This window comes from Eleutherodactylus coqui, chromosome 1 (genome assembly GCF_035609145.1).
Source record: "Eleutherodactylus coqui strain aEleCoq1 chromosome 1, aEleCoq1.hap1, whole genome shotgun sequence".
Lineage (NCBI taxonomy): Eukaryota > Metazoa > Chordata > Amphibia > Anura > Eleutherodactylidae > Eleutherodactylus > Eleutherodactylus coqui.
Genome location: NC_089837.1, coordinates 358,158,106 through 358,182,955, shown reverse-complemented (window position 1 = coordinate 358,182,955; position 24,850 = coordinate 358,158,106). Strand labels below are relative to the sequence as shown.

At 41.5% G+C, this 24,850-nt stretch overlaps 1 long non-coding RNA gene across 1 annotated transcript in view; it reads left to right on the top strand.

Moving 5' to 3' along the window:
* LOC136577587 (uncharacterized) overlaps positions 1–24,467 on the top strand; it is a 78,313-nt gene extending 53,846 nt beyond the window's left edge. Inside the window, exon 3 of the long non-coding RNA XR_010786509.1 lies at positions 24,090–24,467. This is a non-coding gene — a long non-coding RNA (uncharacterized lncRNA). The remainder of the gene's footprint in view (positions 1–24,089) is intronic.
* The last annotated feature ends 383 nt before the right edge of the window (positions 24,468–24,850 follow it).

The window sequence follows — 24,850 nt, the reverse complement described above, 5'->3', positions numbered from 1 at the left end:
GACTGCGCTCCCGCTATACTGCTGCTTCGGAATTGTTACTGGGGCCTGTCTTGAGTGCTACTATTGCTGACATGGAACGAAGACTGCGCTCCCGCTATACTGCTGCTTCGGAATTGTTACTGGGGCCTGTCTTGAGTGCTACTATTGCTGACATGGAACGAAGACTGCGCTCCCGCTATACTGCTGCTTCGGAATTGTTACTGGGGCCTGTCTGGAGTGCTACTATTGCTGACATGGAACGAAGACTGCGCTCCCGCTATACTGCTGCTTCGGAATTGTTACTGGGGCCTGTCTGGAGTGCTACTATTGCTGACATGGAACGAAGACTGCGCTCCCGCTATACTGCTGCTTCGGAATTGTTACTGGGGCCTGTCTTGAGTGCTACTATTGCTGACATGGAACGAAGACTGCGCTCCCGCTATACTGCTGCTTCGGAATTGTTACTGGGGCCTGTCTTGAGTGCTACTATTGTTGACATGGAACGAAGACTGCGCTCCTCCTATAATGCTGCTACTGATATGTTAGTGGGGCCTGTCCTAATGCTACGGCTGAAATGTTACGAATTCTGGGCTCTGCCTATACCGCTGCTAATGGTATGTCTCTGGGGTGTGGAAACAGAGGCTTCCCAAAGACATGATGGCGGCGAGGCCATTTCCCACCAACGCGGTTACTGTTAAGGTGCATATAACCACGGACACGTAGTGCCTCAAAAACATCCCCCTCCTCCTCCAACAGTGAAAACATTCTTGGCAAATGCCTTTGCATTGGTTCGTCTGGTGGCAGTCCAAGAATTTCACCTTTACCGACACAACAAGAGAGCCCCCACACCATCCCCCCGCCACGGCCCACTTAATCCTGGCCGCATTCCGAAAACCAACAAAATACAACCGTGCTACTAGGTCCGCAGTCACCACCACATTACCACCAACGCGGTTACTGTTAAGGTGCATATAACCACGGACACGTGGAGAGGACACGTAGTGCCTCAAAAACATCCCCCTCCTCCTCCAACAGGGAAAACATTCTTGGCAAATGCCTTTGCATTGGTTCGTCTGGTGGCAGTCCAAGAATTTCACCTTTACCGACACAACAAGAGAGCCCCCACACCATCCCCCCGCCACCGCCCACTTAATCCTGGCCGCATTCCGAAAACCAACAAAATACAACCGTGCTACTAGGTCCGCAGTCACCACCACATTACCACCAACGCGGTTACTGTTAAGGTACATATAACCACGGACACGTGGAGAGGACACGTAGTGCCTCAAAAACATCCCCCTCCTCCTCCAACAGGGAAAACATTCTTGGCAAATGCCTTTGCATTGGTTCGTCTGGTGGCAGTCCAAGAATTTCACCTTTACCGACACAACAAGAGAGCCCCCACACCATCCCCCCGCCACGGCCCACTTAATCCTGGCCGCATTCCGAAAAACAACAAAATACAACCGTGCTACTAGGTCCGCAGTCACCACCACATTACCACCAACGCGGTTACTGTTAAGGTGCATATAACCAGTCTGACTGGGGCATGCAGACACCTTGACAGAATGAATAGTGTGTGGCACATAGGTACCCCATTGCTATGCCCACGTGTGCAGCTCCTGATGGCGATGGCACAGGATTATATTTCTCATTGCTTCTGTACAGCATTGTGGGCTATCGCCCCGCCCCTTTTAAAGAGGGTCGCTGCCTAGCCGTGCCAACCCTCTGCAGTGTGTGCCTGCGGTTCCTCGTCATGGCAGACGCACTTCTAAATAGACATGAGTGTGGCGTGGCATGAGGGCAGCTGAAGGCTGCGCAGGGACACTTTGGTGTGCGCTGTGGGGGGGAGGGGGGGCGGTTGGGCAGCATGTAACCCAGGAGAAGTGGCAGCGGAGTGTCATCCAGGCAGTGATTGTGCTTTGTTGTAGCTAGTGTGGTGCTTAGCAAAGGTATGCCATGCTAATGAGGGCTTTTCAGAAGTAAAAGTTGTTGGGAGGGGGGGGGCCCACTCTTGCCGGTATTGTGGCTTAATAGTGGGACCTGTGAACTTAAGATGCAGCCCAACATGTAGCCCCTCGCCTGCCCTATCCGTTGCTGTGTTGTTCCCATCACTTTCTTGAATTGCCCAGATTTTCACACATGAAAACCTTAGCGAGCATCGGCGAAATACAAAAATGTTCTGGTCGCCCATTGACTTCAATGGGGTTCGTTGTTCGAAAAGAACCCTCGAACATCGCGGGAAGTTCGTTCCGAATAACGAACACCCGAACATTTTGGTGTTCGCTCATCTCTAGTTAGCATCTGAATAGCTCTAAAACTACAGTAGGTAGGTTTAACACAAAGAAAGAGCTTACTTTCAATCTAGAAAGGATAAAGAATAGTTTGAAAAGAGCTGATGAACTAAAGCGGGTGAATATTCATGACAAGCTGGTTTAGTCCCAGAATCTGCAAACAGCTCAGTGACTACAAATGAACACCAGCACATGGGCATTAATAATGAAAACTAAATGTTCCTCGTGGGTCCATAGAAACAATCCTTTTTAATAATATATAAATTAGATGTGCTTAAAGTAGCTATTCATCTGAGCTAAACATATTCCGGCTAATTGGGCTGTTTCCAGAGTTAGAGGGGATCATGCAGCCATGCAAAACTATGCTCAGATTCAAGATATACAAGGATGATTATACTAATTATTATTGGGGTGATGTTAATCATAATAATCATCATCAGAAGATGGCCATAATTAAAAGGCTACAAGCTCCAGTTTAAGGCCACCTTCACACAAGCGTATGCGTTTTTTACGGTCGCCGCACGCGCCGTAAAATCGTGTGAATGAAGAAAAGCTGCGACAATTAGCGTTTCCTCATTCACATGGCTGAGTGCGATGCATTAGCGAAAAAATAAGCCACAGCCTGGAAATCCCTCAGCACTTGTCAGCTTTTCCTGCGTTGGACACAGTTAACCTCCCCCCCCTTCCTGTTTTTGCAGCTTTCATAGAAGTCTATGAGAGCTGCCAGTGTATATCAGTCAAAAGATAGGGCAAACCTATATTTTCCAGCAGCGTATAAATTCTGTTGCCGCTTTTGGTCGCATATGTGTTTTGTTTTTTCCAGCGCAATGTTTTTATGCGGCTAAAAATCGATCTGAACGAATACATTGGGAACCAATGCTTTAGATGGTTGCGATTTGCAGCAGACATATAAATGCAGCTAAATAGCCACGTAAAAACGCTAGTGTGAATTTAGCCCTGTGGTGCTTTCACACAGTGCGGAATTATTCCGTAAAACGCATCTAAAACACAGGTTAATCTGCTGCTACAGATTGCTGCTCCATAGCACGCATGAAGAGAGCTTCAAATTCCCTGCTTCCCTTTTAATCCCCTAAAGACATGGCCTATTTTGGCAATGAGGACGCAACGATTTTGGGGGGATTTTCATCTCCATGTTTCAAAAGACATAACTTTTTTATTTTTCTGTCGACATGGCCGTATGAGGGCTTGTTTTTTTGTGTGTCGAACTGTAATTTGTATTGGTAATGTTTTTGGGTGCATATAATGTATTGTAAAACTTTTTGAGAGCAGGGAGAAAAAACACATTAGTTCTGCCATTGTTTTTTGTTTTCTTTCAGTGTTAATCATCTATATGTATAAAATTGAATGTATGTCTGTCTGTGTGTGTGCGTGTCTGTCTGTCTGTTTGTCCTTTATGCGCTACTACACCATTCATCCGATCGCCATGAAACTTTGGGAAGTTGTTGAGTACACTCCTAGGAAGATTAAAGGCATAGTACATTTATGCTATGATAAATGGCGCGCGTGCGAGCGTCGTCGACAGTTACGCCCCCCCAACGTAGATCGTTCGATTTCCATCATTGCCACTAATTCTCTCACTTCCCGATATTGTAGAAACATGAAATTTGCCACGAGCATTGATTATGTCATAAATAGGAAAAATTAATGGGTCCCAGCTCGATTATTCAATTCTAAGTGCCAAAGAATTAGCGTCCAAATTTTACGTACGGAATCTAATTTTCTCAACTCCCAATGTCATAGAAACTTGAAATTTGGCACGAGCATTGATTATGTCATAAATAGGAAAAGTTAATAGGTCCCAACTCAATTATTCAATTCTAAGCGCCAAAGAATTAGCGTCCAAATTTTACGTACGGAATCTAATTTTCTCACTTCCCAATGTCATAGAAACTTGAAATTTGGCACGAGCATTGATTATGTCAAAAATACGAAAAGTTAATGGGTCCCAACTCGATTATTCAATTCTAAGCGCCAAAGAATTAGCGTCCAAATTTTATGTATGGAATCTAATTTTCTCACCTCCCAATGTCATAGAAACTTGAAATTTGGCACGAGCATTGATTATGTCATAAATAGGAAAAGTTAATAGGTCCCAACTCGATTATTCAATTCTAAGTGCCAAAGAATTAGCGTCCAAATTTTTCGTACGGAATCTAATTTTCTCGCTTCCCAATGTCATAGAAACTTGAAATTTGGCACGAGCATTGATTATGTAATAAATAGGAAAAGTTAATAGGTCCCAACTCGATTATTCAATTCTAAGCGCAAAATAATAAGCGTCCAAATTTTACGTACGGAATCTAATTCTCTCACTTCCTGATGTCATCTATATATATAAAAAGGAATGTATGTCTGTCTGTCTGTCCTTTTTGCGCTACTACACCATTCATCTAATCGCCATAACGACCATACCAAAAATATAATTTTGTTAGTTTTTCCACTTTTACATAAAACCAACCCTATTTTTGGAAATTCTTGCTTTTTTTTACATCGCTGCATTCAAAGTCCCATAACTTTTTTATTTTTCCATGGGCAGAATTCGTGACGAGCTATAGTTTTTATTTGTACCATTTTGGGATACATATGTTTTTTTTTTAAATCACTTTTATTGTGCACTCCCTCTGAAAACCTTTTATATGCTGCAATCTATATAGATCACTGCATGTAGGGGGTTAACAGCAGGAATCGCTGTTCTTATGTATCCCCACTTTTGCAGCGGGAGACTGGCTGTTAGTGATCCTGCACCATCCATATGATGTAAGGTTATGTCCTGTTGTGTTAAGTATCCCGCAGCCAAGATATAAATTTACATCCTGTGGTGTTAAGAGGTTAAATACCCCGTTTCATGGAAAATGAGACCTACCCTGAAAATAAGCACTACCTCGATTTTTCAGGATTTGAAATATAAGTGCTACCCCCAAAATAAGCCCTAGCTACATTGCATATATAAACAAAATGCATACTTACCTGGCAGGCTAGGTCCGGGTCCTCCTGCTGCTGTCCGGGTCCTGCAGTCCTCTTTCACCCACAGAAAATTACTTTCTGGTTATGGGATTCATAAATCCCATCTCCAGGAAGCGATGGCTCTGATTGGCTGTGCAGCGCTCGAGAACAAATCAATGAAGCACTCGATGAAGCAATGCAATCGCTGTTATTGGTTATTCGAGTGCTGCATTGATTAGCTGAGCATCAGTTGAAGAACCAATCACAGCCATTGCGCTGTGCAGGCGAGATTTATGAAATGGCCAATCAAAGCCTCGGCTCAGCACATTGGAGCTCTGGAAAGCAGCAGGACCCTGCTAGGTAAGTATAATAAGACATTCCCTAAAAATAAGACCTAGCACCTGTTTGGGGGCAAAAATTAATATAATACAGGGTTTTATGTTTGCAGAAACATGGTAACATTGTGTTACATTAAAAAAAATCTCCGATACAAGCAGTCAACACTAGTGAGAGCTTACTGGAGACAGATTTCTACAGCTTCTTTTGAAGGGGTTGTCTGGTTACTGGCCAACATCCCTTCAATAGGGCTGATTGTAGTTAAAAAACAGAGCTTCACTTACTACTCCACCACTGGAATCCAGCGCTACAGCCCAGCTGTGGTCTTGGTGATTGTTGTGACAGCTCATGTCACCGGAAGTTGGGTTCCCACTGCAGCATCATGTTCCCGAACTCCTGGCACTATGGCTCTCAGGATATGAGGACTGATGCCAGGAGAACAAGAATTAATGCTGCAACCTCTGATTGGCTTTAGTGGTCACCTGACTTCCGGTGACGTCTGAATTGTGTTATTGACTGCAGTCTCTGTGACATCCCGTAACCAGATGGGTCTGCGGCTGTAAAGAGAGACCCGAGCAGGGGACTGAGCATCGTTGCGGGACACAGCGGGAGAGAGGAGAGTTGTGTATATCACCATTCATTATTTTAATAGATGGAGAAGGGGTTGTCCAGAGTTCTTACAACTCGGACAATCTCTTTAGAGCATGGACTATTCTTGGCTTAAGGACACAACAATTTTGAGCGGATTTTCATGCCCACTTTTCAAAGACCATTGCTTTTGTATTTTTATGTCAACATGACCATATGAAGGCTTGCTTTTTGCAAGATGAGCTGTAGTTTTTATTGGTACCATGTATGGGATACATATAATGTATTGTTTAGCTTTTATTACATTTTTTGGAGAGATACTATTGCTATATGGGGCATAATGGGTGTTAGCTATTATTACTATCTAGGGAACTATACATGGAGAGATTCTGTAGAGGTGTGGATAGCATAAAGATGGTAATGGGAAAGCAAGGAGTCAAAGATGTCTGTGTGTTAAATTCTGCAAAAACAGATCATGGCTGGGAGAAGTTGTCATGGCAGCCTTGCCAGATGGAGAAGAAAAGGTAAAGAGAATGACGCTAGCCCGATAGAATGTCATTTAAGATACTGTAATCACTTATATGGTCTGCAGAGCTTGTGTAAAGTTAGTATCTACCATATATGGTCACTATATAGGGTAATATTGGTCTTTGTGTATTTTTTTCTTCAGTAACAGAAAGAAATCCATGTGGGAGCCACTTGGTTTAGGCTTAAACCTTAAACCTCAACATGTTTCATTACAAGATGTAAATGGCTATAGAAAGTAACTTAACCTTTGCATATAGATAATTTTTATTCTTACTCCAATAAAGGTTAAGCCTTCATTTCATCCCATTGAAGTGCTTTTCTATACCCCTTTCACCCTAAGATTCTTGGTCACAATGTAGTGATGATGGTAGAGGTTATGGTGTGATAGTATTATTTGGTCCTTTAATTGTGGCATTACTGGTAACATTGGTGTTTATATAGTGCATTTAGTTTATAGTAGTATGGAGCTCATACACTGTAGAAAAAAAGCACCTAAAAGGAGTTGTAATTGAAGTAAATTTTATAAGTGTGATTGTAACATTGATATAAGTAAGTGATTACAATATCAGAGCAAAAGGATAATTTATTGTGGAAAACTGAACACTTCAAAGAAGTAACGGTGGTGTTGTGACCAAATGTCCTTCAGCCAAGCGAATGGAAATGGTTCCGACAGACAGAGGCCTGTAATGATGGTGACACCTTGTGTAGAGAGTGGGGGCTGTAGGGTGTAGGGGGACAGTAATTGATGTGTATGGTGGGGAGAGTGAGGATGTGGGTGTAGGGAGAGAGTGATAGATGTGTATGGTGAGGAAAATAGTGGTTGTGGATTGTGGGCAGAGAGATGGCAGTAGATGGTGGAGAGTGTGGGGGCTTTGGAGTGCAGGAGGAAAGTAATAGCTAAATAGCAATAATCTTTTTTGGGGGGTGCCCAATTTAATTTTTGCTATGGGGCCCTATGATTTCTATGCACATCCCTGGCTGTGGCATTGGTGGAAAATTTCAATATTTGGGGCTCCACTTTTAATTTTGCCCAGCGCCAGAAAGAGTTTAAAATTGCCCCTGGCTACAGCTGGTAGTGTTTTTACTTTCTCACAACTACTGAATTCACATCTACACTATTCAGTACTTAATGCCTTCCATGCTGCTGCTTCTGTGTATATGATAGAGATGGAATCTCCTTGGCTTCTGTTGTCTGTGTATGGGAGTCATCATAACTACTTGTCTCCACACTCCAGCTCAGTGAAAACTGACAATTAGAGATAAAGCCTGCAGAGGTAAACCTGTAAAAAAAATCCATATACAAGTCATATAATGGTGACAAATACTGCTCTTCATGCACACTCATGACAGCCTATTCTGAAGGGTAATCTTAAATGACAGGTACAGTTGAACTAGTTTTGCCATTCAAAAAATCTTTTCCTTCTGAAAAGCCAAGGGTTCTGTCTATAATGTATCATATGAATATACCGGATGCTTTATGTGCAGGAATGCGAAAACAGAAAGAAGTTATTAAAACTTTTCTTTTCATATGGACAAATAATATAATTCTGGCTGTAAGACAGACTGTACTTTTGCACTTGTGTGTGCTGTGGTAATCAGTCATTGAGCAGATGCCATCTGAACGTTTTATTCATGAGTGCACTTCACTTCATCCAATATTGCCCGCGGGATAGTAACCACTTAGCTGAGCACCCTCTATTTCACTCCAGATAAATGATAGAGACTGAAGTTGCATATTGTGACTTACATTTTTCCTTCCTGAATATTTAAGCAGCCCACTTCCCATTTGATCCAATGCTATCAACATGTTTCATGCTAATTTTGCCATATAAATACTGATTGCAAAGTTGATCAGAGTTAAAGATCAACGAGTTATTACACAGTATTTACATTTTATATAAAACACTTGACTGAATTAATTGTGTTCTTATCTAAATGCTACTCAGGAAAATTTATAATACAATTATTTTGTAGAAATGGCAATGCTTTAACAGAGGGTTGGGGAGGTTAAACCCATTCTGGTTCTAATTAGTGGTGATATATGTGCAGCAATATATGATGAAATATCTACAGCAATTTTACAATTCTTGTTAATGAACTTAGGATCCGCATCAGTTCCAATATTGTGGGAGAGTATGAAAACATATGCTAAGGGTCTTTATGTTCAAAGAATTAGTGGCTATAAATCAAAGAACAGGGAACTTACATAAGCCATGTATCAGAGAGTGCAGGATACAGAAAGGGAATATGTAGAAACTCCGTCCTCTGTAAATGAACCAGTTGGCTGGAAGCACAATCCAATACAGAGATCATCCATTAATGCAGATCCATAATAAAAATGGCTTTGTTAAGTAGAGATTTTTTTGGCAGTAGGGGAGAGCGTGGGTCATTTATTGGCGTTGGCCATTTGAGCCCAGAAGGCTTCATCTCATTTATAGAAATTAGGTCACAGACTGGTCAGTTGGTAACTAGGGACTCTAAGATACTAGCCTTGTTCTAATCATATTTTCAGGATATATAGTTGACTAGACTATATGATAGAGATGAGGATGTGAGTGTGCATGTCTTTGGAAACTTATTTCCATTTCTAACGGAGAAGAAAAGGTGATTATTAGAAAAACCATTGTCACTTGAGAAATTGGAGGATGCTCTTAATACATTCCCAAATGAAAGAGCCCCGGGAAAGGATGGATTGCAATGGTAATTCTTTAAAGAACATAAAGAAGTTTTATTGCTACATATGGTTTTTCTAGAGGCATTGAGGGAGGGAACACTGCCTTCTATGAAGAAGGCAATAATAGTTCTTCTGCAGAAAATGATTTGTGTAGGCCCATTTCTTTTTTACCGAATAATATCATAGTATTAGCTAAAGTGTTGACCAATAGGTTTATACAGATGATTTACTAAGTAATACATGAAGAGCAGTCAGGCTTTATGCTCAATAAGTCGACCACCATGAATACTAGAGGATAATATCTTAACCTACAGAGGGAGCATGACATGGAGGACTGTCAAGCAGGTCTCTTACTTGATGTGCCAAGGCATTCGACCGTGTTGAGTGGGAGCATTGGTGTCATGTTGAGGCACAGGACTGAAGTCTCGGGTGGTAGCCAACATGGTCGGGAAACATGGTCAGGCAAGCTGGGGGTTGGTAGATGGAGAGGGCAATACAGTACAGAGGGTTCAAGCAGTAGAGTTGTCAGGACATAGCCGAGGTCTGGTACACAAGAACAGTCTTCTTTAAAGGAGCAGGTAGAAGTAGGTGCTAGTGTTGCCATGGCAATAGGATGCCAGAAACTGGCATCTCGGATTGCCATTACCTATGATCGTTATTACAAGTAGTAAAGCTTTGCAGTACAGAAGTCCTACAATGCCTTATTATAGCGATCATAGCGGCTAAGGTTCAGGTCCTCTACAGGGACATAAAGAGTGTAAGAAAACAAAAAATAGTGTAAAAAAACAGTTTTGCTCATTTTTTCCTTTTTGTATAAAAAAGTTTAAGAAACCCTCCACATATTTGGTATCAATGTGTCCGTAATGACATTTACTATAATTTGAGCACACTATTAATGCTGCGCAGCAAAGACCACAAAAAACGGAGGCAAAATGCTTATTTTTTCGTTTTACCTCCCAAAAAGTGCAATAAAAGTGATTTTAAAAAGCCATATGTACCCCAAAATGGTACAAATAAAAACTACATCTCATGACACAAAAAACAAACTATTGTAAACCTCCGTCCATGGAAAAATAAAAAAACGTCATGGCACTTTGAACGTAACAATAATTATAATTTCCAAAAAGAGGGGTTTTATTGTGCAATAAAGGAAAAACCTAAAAAAAATTATAATATTTTTGGTATTGTTGTAATTTTATTGACCCGCAAAAAAAATGGCCATCTTAGTAAACTAGTCTACCATCACTAGAATCGTGGTCATCTTTTTTGATCGAGGGAGGTCCACAATAAAGTCCATAGATATGGATCCCCAGTGTAGATGGGAATGGAAGTGGATGTAATAGTCCCAGGGGGCAAACTCGGCATATTGTATTCTCTGCACATGTATCACAGGAGTTTACATACTCATTCACATCATCCTTGCAATTGGGCCACCAGAATAAGCTAAGCAGGAGTTCAAAGGTCTTTGTGATCCCTGGATGGCTAGCAAGTTTGGAGTCATGGATCTGTTTAGGACTAAAGATGTGCTTCTTTGGAAGGTTGCTGGAGGAAAAGGTCACTTTCATACCCTTCTTTAACCCTTGTTAGCAATTCTTTAGGGTTAAGAATTCCTCCAAAATCTTTTTGGGACCACAATAGTACTGTCTCTCTTGGCCTCCTCCCCCTATTCACTCAGAATCCTTGACAAGACATGGGCCTCACTGTTCCTACAATCCGGTCAATAGGAGACAATAAAGTTGAATCTTGAAAAGAATAAAGCCTATCATGTTTGTCTTGCTGATAGTCTTTTGGCTGCACAAAGCAACTCTAAGTTCCTATGGTCTATAAGAACAGTCATCAGATGAAGAGGTCCCTCCAGAAGGTGTCTCCATTCAGAGGAAGCTACCTTGATGGCTAGAAGTTCCCTATTCCCAATGTCGTAGTTTCTTCCCATGGGCTCTAAGATGTATGATAGAAATGTACATGAATGCAGCTACATTTTGTTTCTGACTCATGACATAATCACACCCACTACTGAATCGCAGGCATCAACTTCGTTGACAAAGGGCAATTTTGGATTTGGGTAGATCAGTACTGGTGCTGTTGTAAAGAGGGTCTTTAATCTTTCAAAGGCATCCTGCGCCTCAGGGGACCATGAAAATGCTTGTGTTTTCTTTGTGAGAGCAGTGATAGGCAAGATGTTTTTTGAAAAGTTCTTTATAAATTTCTTGTAAAAATTTGCAAACCTGATAAAACGTTGAACCTCTTTTAAGTTCTTGGGAACAGACCAATCCACAACAGCTTAAATCTTGATAAATTCATACTCAGACCATTTGGAGAGATGATATACCCCAGAAACTGCATCCAGGTCTGTTCAAATTCACATTTCTCAAGTTTGATATACAGGCTGTTCTTTCGGTGTAACTCGAAGACCAACCGGATGTGGTTATGGTGTTCTTGCAAGTTGTCAGAGAAAATAAGGATGTCATCAAGGTAGGCAACCACAAATTGATCCAATAGATTTCAAAAAATATAATTAATAAAAATATTGGAAGGTGGCAGGAGCATTGCAAAGTCTGAACAGCATGACTAGACATTCAAAGTGTCCATATCTTGTTCTGAAAGCTGTTTTGCATTCATCCCCAGATCGGTATCAGAATATATGCTCCTCTGAGGTTCAGTTTAGTAAAGATTTTGGCTGCCCGAAGCCTCTCCAGCAGTTCTGGGATTAAAGCGAGATGATAGCGATTCTTAATAGTAATCTTCTTTAGTTCCTGATATGCACAGTTAAAGAGTGGAATCTTTTTTTTCAATGAAGAATATGGCTGCTTCCACCAGTGAGGAAGAGGGACGGATTTCTTAAGAGTCAACTTTTCTGTGCCTTCACCTTTACAAACTGCTCATTCTTCTTATGATGTACCATATTGGCTTTCAAACATCTCAGTTTCTTTTAAATATTTATAAACAGAGCCTACAAATCATCTCTGGATGCTGTAGTATCCTACACCTCTTTTTAACACTTCTTCATCTCAACCTGTAGTTTGCACATTTTCTATCCTTTATTGCAGAGACAATTTCCTGCTTTAAGACAGTTCTATCTACCTCAATCTGTTCCTGCATAACTAGCAGGTAACCTTCCAAGTGCAAAGTGAGACCCTTTGTGATTTGTAACTCATCTTCAAATTTCTCCAACTGACTCTTCATTTCTTCCACTTGCTGTCTGAACATGCTCTTAGACTTTTCTATTTTCTGAACCTTTGTTTCAGTATCATCTTTGGCATTCACCAATTCCCAGTGTGCAACTGCTTAATGAGCCCTTCTAATTCAGACTTTACTTCAAGGGTCACTTCTATCCTCACTTGGAGCAATTCACCTTCTTAAGTTTCAGACATACATCCAGTATCTCCTTTTCTCTTTTCCTCTCACTCTTCGTTTCTACAGCAGGATTTTCTCTTCACAATCTTGCAAGCACTGAGCAGCTTTCTCTTCCAAAACCTTTTTTAGATCAGCTTTACCTTTAGCCAATCTTCTGCTCTGCTCATTCTCAGTTACCTCCTGCTTGAAGGTGACCTCAGCGTCTATCTGAAACTGTGTCAACTCACTAATGGGGGTCAATTTTTATTCAGGAACCTTCATGTTTCAGCCTTCTGTTGTATGACTTCTTCCTCTGCCATGGACCTACGCCTCTCAGCTCATTCTGCGAGAGCATGCAATCTGGCAGCTTCCTCTTCTGTCAATGACTGTTTCCTTACGTCCTCTTCAACACAGGCACTGGACCTGATGGCATCTTCCACAAGTCTTCAGTCCTTGTTCTTTTCTTCTAGCATCCTCTGCTTATACTCTTCTTTGAGAGAACCACACTCTTCTTCTACTTTGTCCTTGGCCTCCAGAATAATTTTTTTTAGTACACACTTTTATGAACTCTTGTCTTCTTTGTACTGCCTCTCCTACTTCACTTTTGAGACAAGAAAGCTCCTCCTTCAGAACAGTACACTGCTGTTTTAGCATGGCAGACTCCATGGACTTTAGTGTCTTCACTTTCTGTGTTTCTTTTCCTTCTCCAGACTGGAACTAGCTCCTCTTGAAGCCTAATTTTTCACTGTCTCAAACTTCTCATGAACTGCTTTATTCCATTTCCACTGTTGATTTGCATCTTTAGCAGAGTCTAGGAACACAACTCTTTTTTTCTACTTTCTTTTTCCATACTGCCCCTGTTGCTGCAGGATTGGCACACTCAGTATGTTCACTATACCTTGCAATAACTGTACCACAGCAGAGAAAATTAACATTCTTATTATACTTCAATACTCCATACAATTTCATCATACCACACTTCAGTGCAATAAACATTTGGTTGCTACTAGCAATGAAATTAGTTTCACATGAAACTGAACTGGCGACACCACTCTGGTTTGCCAGGAACTACAGTAAACCGATTACATGTGATTTATGCATTAACACATGATATTTCATCATTTCTCACTTGTGTCTCCTGAGGAATTGCACTTCAGTAGCCTTAGGGCTCATGTCCACGGGGAAAAGAAGAATTAAAATCCGCAGCGGATTTTAACTCTTCTCCCGCGCGCGGATCCGCACCCCATAGGGATGCATTGACCACCCGCGGGGTAGATAAATACCCGCGGATCGTCAATAAAAGTGAATAAAAAAAAAATGGAGCATGAAAAAATCTGGACCATGCTCCATTTTCATGCGGGTCTCCCGCGGGGACGGCTCCCGCGGGTTTCTATTGAAGCCTATGGAAGCCGTCCGGATCCGCGGGACACAAAAATCACATTTTACTTACACGCTCCGGTTCTTCTCTTCGGCGCCGCGCCATCTTCTCTCAGCCGCGGCCGGATCATTTTGCTTCGGCCCGGCGCATGCGCGGGGCACGTCACCGACGTCATCGTGCACATCTGCCGAGCCGAAGAATGAAGATCCGGCCGCGACGAGAGAAGATGACGCCGCCGCGAAGAGAAGAAACGGAGCGGATGGGAGGTGAGTTTATTGTCATTTATTTGTATTTTCAGCGCTCATGTCCGCGGGGCAGGAGGGACCCGCTGCAGATTCTACATGTAGAATCCGTAGCGGGCCCGATTTTCCCCATGGACATGAGGCCTTAGACAACAGTTCAGGAGTCCCCTTTTTTGAAAATCATGAACATGGAAATTCACCTGACTCAATGCCATCGTCACTAACCTTAGGCTTCCTACCCATGGCTAAGCGTGGTATCGAGGCATGAAACTTGGCCCAATATTGCATCTATGCATGTGCGATGTCCCAGTGGATGCGAGGCGTTTTTCTGTCAAAAACGCCTGCCACCCCCTCAGTACAGTTGCAAAACAGTTGTAGAAGCCAAATCACATTGTGCAGTCTGCACAGCGCACTGCTGCAAGAAAGACATGTTATACATATCACATGACTTTACATTAGTATCATGACATATTCCATTGTGTGTCATCTCCATATACTTTTGGATAAGACACATCATGCAATATATTTGAAATACTGAGTCTACCAAGCATTTAAGTCCATACAGCATAGAATCAGCAGTCTTTAGAATAGCCCCACCACTCCTTGGTCCATTCTCCTTATGTGGCAGCTTCTCCAGACCCACTGATTAACTCTCTTGGTGACAGTTCAGACCGCAGTTCAGCAATATGTTCAAGGATTTTCTATTGTTTCCAGAAGATGAGACAATCAGATACACACCGGTCTGGACCTTTGTTCCTCCAGCAAACATCTCTCTGCTTACTGGTGACAGCCACCTGCCATCAACGTTGGTCACCCTTGGCAATCACAATAGTCTGTCTTAGCCGACTTGGCTTTATAGACTCTAGCAGACTCCAGTGGGGTTTAAATGGCCACTTTGCAACTAGACATCCAAACATGCAAAAGTCCATCTGTATACAACACTAACGTGGCTCCTTTTGTTTGTTTCTTTAGCAACTGCACTCTGTTCCTCTTGTCCTCCACACTAGTCAACACTTTGGACGCTACCCATGGTCACCTCCAATTGGGTCTTGGTAACCATTCTTGGCTTGGCATTCCTTTGCTGTCCCCAAGTATGTATTTGCAAAACCACATTATGAGTTCCTCCATAGCAAACCCAAACTGACATCAGCAACCATCTCTTCTCTCTGCAAAGATAATCTCTTAGTTTGGGCAACTGGGCCTTTAACGTTTCTCGTTTTGTAGTTTTATGTTTTCAGCCCTTCTGGCCCTTTAACTGCAATCACAACAACTTATCTGTGGAAACAGCCATATTGCACGTTCTCAGGACAACATGACAAATCCATACACCATTTTCTTGCCTCACATCCTTTTCTAGCAATAGTTGATTAGTCACAGCTCAGGACCGCAATCTTGTCCTCAAAAGATGGTTTGCATCACTCTGAGAAACTTACTTTACAACTAGAACTTTCTTTATCCAGCATCTGCCAGTTTTATTGCATCATCACAAAAGTTTACAGCACTTCACACTTGACAGTAAACCAGTACATAAATCAGCACCTGGCCATCTGGCCTCTAACTATACAGAATTATTACAAATGATTTTACTGATTTGAAACACTCATAATTCACAGTTAATGACACTCAGATATATAAATCTGATATCCATGGAAACAGAAACTCAAAACGTTTTGTTGCACAACATCACAACATCAAAAATGTTTTCCACATTAGAGGCGAGCCCCCTTTGTCACTCAACACACATCATGCCTGTAGTCAAATTCCTGTCATACACATTGTAGTGTATTACAATTGACTGCTGTAATGGTTTCAGTGATATATACCTGCAGATCATGCATGATGGGTGGTAAGGGTGGCATGTAGACTCTAACACTCCCCCAAAGATGAAAAATCACAAGTCATAAGGTCCAGGTATCATTAAGGCCAAGGAAGACATTTACTGTCACGTCCGTATGGCACACGATCACCATGCTCAGCACGGATGCAGGGTGACATTCACAACTACTGCAGTTGATAATACTATGGACTGTAGAACAGTGTGCACCACAACAGGAGTACGTAAACCAGTATGTAAAGCCCATGTGACACAAAAATACTACACTCAGCACGGCATCAGGTAACGTATACACTGCTGGAAATAGAAGCACATCATGCTGCGTTAAACAGTAGCACCACTCCAGGAAGAAGGAAACCTGGCCCTATCCTAGCAGGGGGGTGAAGGGTCCCTGCCTAGAAGCGAAGTCACCGCCTCGATAAAGACGCCTCCCACGGTCTTCTTCCTGGGCCCTAATTGTCCCTATAGGACCCCCTGGAGAGCTAAAACAACACAGCAAAGCAATACAGAAATGAAAACAGAAATACAACTGAAAAGGAAACCACAGCACTTATCTGGAAGTAGCAATACACCCAGCACAGAGCAGCTCCAACTACTCCTCTGTGGAACTGAATAAGCAGCATTGAGCCAAGTGAGGGGTGAGAATATAAAGCTCTCCACACCTGAGGACTGACAGAGCAATTAGAGAACCATACGCCCAACCTTCTCCCAGGAATGACTAATAGTTAGCATGCAGCATAGCGAGACAGCAACCAGCATTCTCATAATGCATTAACCCATGACCTGCCAACGACAGGTCTTAGCCTGCGTCAAGGCCCCCATGCCACAATGCTGTCACGACCGACAAGCCACGATACATTACTATTGTCACGACCTGCATAGCTAATTCATCTGTTTGGTAGTCATCTATTAAGCTCACTTCAACTTCATTGTGAAAATGTGGGGAGCCCTGTCCTGTTGGAAGATGAAAACTTGGATTTCCAGTTCCAGCTGTGGCAAAAGCCACATCTGTAGCATGTCCAGGTATGAAATCCCTGAGATTGTTTCCTCATGGCTCCTACAGGTTATAGCACAAAACACATTCACCTGGGGGAAGTTGCGCATATGCTCCACACATAGAATTTGTGTGGGTTTTCCCTTCTCAAGATTCTAACATTACGTTTGTTAGTTGTACATCACTAAAGATTCCATGAAAACATTGGTTTCCATTAGAGTTTGCATACTTTCACAGAAAGAATGTTGCCTTGCTTTGTTATTTGGTTTTAGGGTCTGTAACAATTGCAATTGTCAAGGATAACATTGTATATGTTTGTACAGAATCTTACACACTAAATGAAAATTGTATGTTTCTGTTTCTATTTATATCAAATTGATGTATGTGAGTGTCATTAAATGTGAGCTATGTTGATGACCTTGTTTTTTACCTTTTGTTACCCCCCCCCCCCTCCCAATACTCCACACTACGAGTTAAAAACTAATATACTTTATGAAAACAATAATTAGCCCCCTCCGTGGGGACGCAAGAATGTTTTATTCCTGTACCATTTTTGAAAATATCTTTATAAAACTTGTTGAAACTAAATGTGAGCTATGAGTGTTTCAAATCGGGAAGATAATTTATAATAACCCTATACATTATTTGATGATGACGATTATCCGTTCAGTCGCATCCGACCTTTGGTCACTCTCTGGATCAATGTTCTATACATTATACTTGCCGCTAACTCACAGGCCTAATTCTATCACATTTCATATCATAAGCGAAGCTCATTACCAATACTCACAGTAGTACAGAGGGTGTCTCTTATCACACCGACTGAGTGGCAAAATCCCAGGTGCTCCATGTTGGGAAGCACAGCCCCTGTTTATAGAAGCCTCATAGATGCCCCTAATTACCAAGCAGAGGCAAGGGGTTTCTGTGGCTAATTAATCAGCCAATGCTTGGAGGTGTGTGGCTGCAGAACAGAAAAACTCCTGCTGGTACCTGAAACAACCACAAGTCTGACAAGGGTGAATGGCCCTTAGATGGCAGCCTGGATGGGTATGAGGGGATGGATTTTGAGTTATGCTAAGGCACAAGAGCTATACGGTAGACAGGATAATATCCATTATCTAGAGCCCAGATAACTGTGACAACAGTGTGATGACTGTGCTGTTGATTTACCACAATAAAGGATGGATTTACTAAGTTTGGACCAAACCTCCTGCCTGGACGTCGTTTACTGATGTGCAACCACCCATCTGGTGTAGGAAAGATGGTGATCTGATAAGCTAACAACCCCCAGGCTGTTACTAATATATATATATATATATATATATATATATATATATATATATATATATAGAATAATACTGTTGTATAGTGTTGCATAAACTGAAACAGGCAAACCCTTATTCAGGTCAAACTTTGCTAAACAGTGAATTGCAAACCTGAACCTCGGGCGGTTCATCTTGGGCAAACCCACTAAAATGGCATTTCTTCTCCTTCTTCATCTTCTTGTACAGTTTTAGGGGTATTGGGGAAGTTCAGGTTCAGTTCCAACTAATTCGGACAAAATGGAACATTTTGCCCAAATTAGGCAAACTGAGAGAACTAAACTTTTGAAACGTTTTTTTTCTAAACTAATGTTGTACCTTGTTTTATGGCCCTGACAGGACCTTCAGAGAGAGATCATATGACTTTATTCTTTCAGATTTTTGTTACTATGGGCTGACACTGTACATAAGCAAAACAGAGCAGTGCTCTTGGACACTATTGACAGGGAAGGAAATAGTAAATGTGGACAAGATTTCAGAGGAAGAGGAGATTTTTTTTAGCAGAGGGTCACATGACATAGATAGGTTCACTGTACCTGGTGTAGCTACTTTCTTCATTTTCTTTTACAAAATGACTTATTGTGATGCACATTAGATTTTAAAATGTTAGTCCGTGCCCGGAATACCCCTTTATTCAGGAATTTCTTAATGTGTAAAAGACTGCAGATTACACTGTCTATATACCAGAGGAGCTACCCTTCAGCATGTGTTATTGTCCCTGGCCATACTAGATATAATATTGTCTACGATCGCCTGAGGTACACAACTATCATTTCAGATACCTATTCTTTAACCCCTATGCATCCGCCATCAAAATACTAATGACCACCTGTCTGTGAGTGACTGAGTGACTGTGTGAATTACATGTGATGATGTCACTGTCATGTGATCAGTCACCGGGGCTCTGAGCTCCACTGCTGATCGCATGACGGTGACATCATTACAGGTCCTAAACATGCAGAGTTTGACAGGACCTATGATGATGTCACCGCCATGTGATCAGGAGCAGAGCTTAGAGCCCCAGTTACTGATCACATGACAGTGACATTATCACAGGTCCCGTAACCACACAGCTGCTGTCCGGCACTGCTGGTTTAGGACCTGTGACCAACTCCAATCCCTTTCACTATATTATACTAGTAAGTGGCACATTGCGCCACCAGAAACACTGGTACTAATCTGTGTATATATACGTCCTAACTGTTGATGCACCGTGCATCTTGGGCGCATAAATACGTCCTTCACTTTAGTTGCAAATCTCACTATATAGCCCTCTGCCAGAAAACAGATTGGGCCGGCACTTTGCCAGTTCTACCCTAATGAAGTGACAGGAGTTGTAATGATCAGCTCTTAGCAATGAAAAGTGATAAACCTAGTGGCAAGGCTAATGATAGGAGATACCAAAAACATAAATATGGGGATCACTGCTGGTATTTCAGTGATAATAGGTTAATCAGAGTATACATTTTTGGTACTTTTATACACCAGTATACAGGATCGCGAGAATTTCTTTTATAAAGAAATCTGTTTTTTTTTCAAATGTATTACACTGAGTTAGGAATAGAAAAATTTGAATTTCATACTATTTTAGGCATGTTTTTGTTTATAAAACATGAAATTAAAAGCACAATCCATGCCACATAGGGGTTGAGGAACTGTTTGATATACATATACTATTATCTCAGTGATCAGAAACTGTTCATATTGTTTGCAATTGTATTTGTACATGTTATTCTTGATATTGCTTTATTATCCAACTTTTAGTAAAGTATTGTTTTTGTTATAAATCTGTGTGAAGCCTTTCTATAACCAGTGTCATAGTCTTCACCTGTTACAATAGTCACATGATAAAGATCCTGCTACAACACATACAGATGCTGCTATAGCGTCTAATTTCTGTGCATGTGTTTCACACAGCAGTAAAAAAATGTTTGGTACATATTGAAAAATAAAGAATACATACAAAAAAAAGATTTGGTACGGTATTAGCCAGTAGAGCAAAATGTGATTGTTCTCAGTAAGAGAAACCAAGTAATCTTGTAGATATAATACCCTTTAATGGTTAACAAAAAGATATGATGTTATAGCGCGCTTTCAAGCCTACTCAGGGTTCTTCCTCAGGCTTAAATAGAATAGGTCCGAAGAAGCATATATACACATACATATAAAAAGGCACAGACAGGGTATGATTAATTTGCACATAAAACAATACCAGAACAGGATGAGTAAGTACTTAATTAGTCCACTGATAAGGGATGTGAAAGCTTTAACGTCTTTAAATTGGTGTTAGAGGTTCACAAGGCCTGTGTGTTCTATAGCACAGATAACACATAGGACTGGTGACCCCCTAACACCAATTTAGGAACATTAAAACTTTCACATCCCTTATCAGTGGATTAACTAACTATTCTTCTGGTATTGTTTTAAGCGCAAAAATAATAACACCATGTCTGTGCCTATATATATATATATATATATATATATATATATATATATATATATATATACACACGCCTCTTTGGATCTAATCCATTTTTTTAACCTAAGGAAGAACCCTGAGTCGGTTTGAATGCTTGCTATAACATCATGTATTTTTGTTAGCCATTAAAAGGTATCATATGTACAAGATTACTTGGTTCCTCTTGCTGAGAACAATCACACAGCAGAGGGTACCAAATCTTTGACCAGGATGGCTGTGGAAGGAGATTTGGCACTGTTAGGAAATAGGTGTTGTGTCAGGATTAGCTTATGAAAGCCTTTGCTGGAGTCAAAAAACATGTCCCACATCAATTAAGGAGTCAATAGCCAGGCTATATCTTCACACTGACATTCCTCCAGCTTTATTATCATGGTTGCAGTAGTAATAAAACAGAGTTCATCAGGAACAAAGTAATAACACCATGCCTCTCTGGCATTTGCTAACACACAGTGATGCCCTTGCTACCAGCTGGAGAGCTTCAGATTTGTGGTCAGTGCCAGAGAGAGGTCTCAAGCAAAGCAAGGGCTGCTTCACAGAACAGCCAGGGATGCACATCCAAGCAAAAAAAATCACTTGGTGTCTGGAAAGTATAATACAAAAGGTTGTAAACGGATCAGCCTTCCAGACTATTATTGTGAGCTCTGAGTTGTCTCGTTAGACTGTTCTGATATTATTTTCAGTTTAAAGCTGGCTTCACACGACCGGGTCGAATTCCGCATGCGGGATTCCGGCTGTAAAGCCGTCCAGTGATCTTGTGTACCTGTGATTTCTGTATTGCGGATGACTGCGGCAGCTCTCAGTACTGATTTTTTTCCCCCCAATATTTGTATTTTCCAGTCTGCAGCAAAAGAGAGTATGCTGCGTTTTTTCTCCGCTCGGAAAATATGCAATTCATATCCATGAGTGTGCATGAAAAACGAAAGTACAAGCCTTTCAATGCTTTCTATTTGTTGTGAATCCTCCACGCAGGTACAGTTGGTGGATTCCGCAATCGGAATCCGGTCGCGTGAAGTCGGCCGTATGGAAAGAGGCTGTCATGGTACATAGAATGACTTCCCTAAGCATTGCATTATCACTGTTATCACTGTTGCTAGGAGTAATGGTAATGGACTGGAAATATTGCCTCCAGTCTTTGTGTGGCCACCCAACTGCACAGTAGAGGTGGGCAGGTGAAAAGTGGTGTAGTGGAGTGGTCACATTATCAGATAGGAAAGGGGACTTACTCTTAATCCAGCACTATGTATGGAAACAATGAAACAGGAAGAGGTTCCTGCTGTACACCATCACTATGGTGGAAGGTAATGGTAGGACTGAAAATGAGAGAGAGCAGTCTGTGTAAGGGAGGAAGAACAATATGTGAGAAAGAAAAGACAAAGAGACCAGTCAGAGAGAGGAGGGAACTCTGGGTAACAGTGTGTGATAGAGAGGAGGCATGGGGAGTTGTGTGTGAGAAAAGGGGGACTAAGAGGAGAAGTGTATGTGAGAAATAAGGGTACGGGGAGCAGTCTGTGTGAGAGAATGAAGTCAGAGGAGCACTCTGTGGGAGAAATAAGGGTGTGGTGGAGTAGTCCGCTAGAGAAAGGAGTGGTATGGGGGAGCAGTTAGTGTGAAAAAAGGGCAAAATGAGAGAGTAGACAAGTAGATTAACCAGGACCTTCTTGACATTAGAACATGTCATATTTGCCAATGGCAAACTAGAGTGATGCCAGTAACAGAGTATAGGGATTAGAGATGTCTTGTAGACTTGAGGACTTTACTTTTAATTTTGGTATGAGTGGAAATCAGAGTTGCTCCTTACGCCACCTAGCAGTGATGTTGTCACATGACTGAATCTGATGAAAGACATGATGGCTTTAATTTTTCACATCAGTGTTTATATTTCTGTTCCTTTGCTCCGAACAACAAAAATACCGAATGTGCCAGACTCGGCATATGCCGGACACGAATGGTGCCAGATGGATTCCATTGACTATAATGGGGTTTGTCTAGCTTCTTGTTTGCTGACTGACATTTCCATGTATAAAATGTCACGTTGCACTGAAGGGAGGGCCTAAAGATATCTTGGCGGTAAACTACAGTCATCAGGATTACTTGTCAAAACAGTCTGGGTCCTGGCACTTGTATCTTTTGGAGGGACAACACTTTTGATGAAACTTATAATGGATTGTATATTTCTAATGTTCTTCCTATATATTTAAAGGTACATAGGCGTTCTTACATTTTCTTTCTAGCCCAGAAGGATATTTAGTTAAGAGCTGTCACAATGGCAAAGTGTATGGCAATTATGATTTGTACATGCTAGCAATGAGACTACTTCCTCCAAAACCCCTTTCTACAGAGATGGAGCTTATTTTGCAGATTCTATTATGTAGGAGGAAGAAAAAGATGAATATCAAGCACAGGACACAATAAAAAGAGATGTGCTGGGAAAATATATATCGCAGATAGAAACGAGACAAATAATATTTCGGGGTATTCTCATTGTACTTTGACATGAAAGGTTGTGCTCATCTTTGATATAGAGCAGTGTAGGAAGATCTCCTATGGTGATTAGATGTGTACAAAGGAGTGATTTATACTACTCATGTACATGGAACACAGCTTAATGTAGAATTCTATAAATATAGCTTGCAGACTAGAATCGGTGAACACTGCACTAGCTGCATCCTCTTAGCATTTAGTTTAATTGTATTTGTTTACCATATTAAAATACTTAAGTCCTTTTTTTGTAGCAGCAGCAGTTTGCTTCTCGTTAATGTACAGGATTGAATTTGCATATGCATATAATGTGCCTTAGTAAAGTTAAAGGGGTTGTATGAACATACTGATCGGTATGGGTCTTACCGCTGAGACCCACACCAATCTCGAGAACAGGGATCCCGTGTGCTGCATCCTTCTGACTACAGAGTTACTGCACCCCTTGCAGTAAGGAGGAGGCTGAATAAAGCAGTACTGTTTGAGCTTGATGAAGTATGTGTATATTAAAATAAAGAATCTGCCTCAAAATGGATGCTAGATACAAAATGGAGCATTATAAGATGAGAATAGGCTTGTGTGTAGTAGAACAATAATTCAAAGCAGCTATTAAGCTTAAGGCAGGATGATTCGGTACAGTGTCTCATGATTTGTTTCTCTTTTTCCGAGAACCATATCTGGATGCCTGATGTGCAACTGTTATCAGAAGAAGCTCCCCCACACCTTGAGGTTCGGACAAGGAACTGACTGTATTAACAAGACACTACAACCGTCTAAATCACAAGGGAGGAACCAGACCACGCCGGATAAACAGATACTTGAAGGACATTTCATAGACTCTCACGCTATGCGGTTGACGAACAATGCATAAATTCATAAATCTGCGCCTAATCCAATGAGATGTATGCTGTGACTAACAAGACATTCCTTTCCTGTATAGAAAGCTATAAAAAGGAGAATAAACGCTCAGTACGTGTTGACTCCCTCCAGAGAGAACCACTTGTTACCTGCCGTGGCTCTTCTCTACGTATCTGAGGAAACTGATAACTGTCTCAGTGTTTAGGTCTTGGTTTCCGGGGTGCACCCTGATACGGGCTAATTTGGACCTCTTGACCTGAAAGGTTATGTGACCGGGAGTGGTCCTTAACAAGCTGGTATAGCAGGAGATCATGACTGTTTTGAGAAGTAAGTCTGGATGAGAGATTTGAGAGGAAATACATGGAAGGAAGTGGGTATCCTTCAGTTGGCTGGCAACTGGAACTTATATGTCACAGGGTTAACTTGCCTAAACACCTGAAACATGCCCAGGAATCGTGGTGTATATTCCCTGTGTATTACATTTTTTGGCATGCATGTTCATTATGTTGTTCAAGCATGCAAAAAAAGCAAGACGGCCCCATTGATTTTTTTTTTATTCGTAAACATGCAGT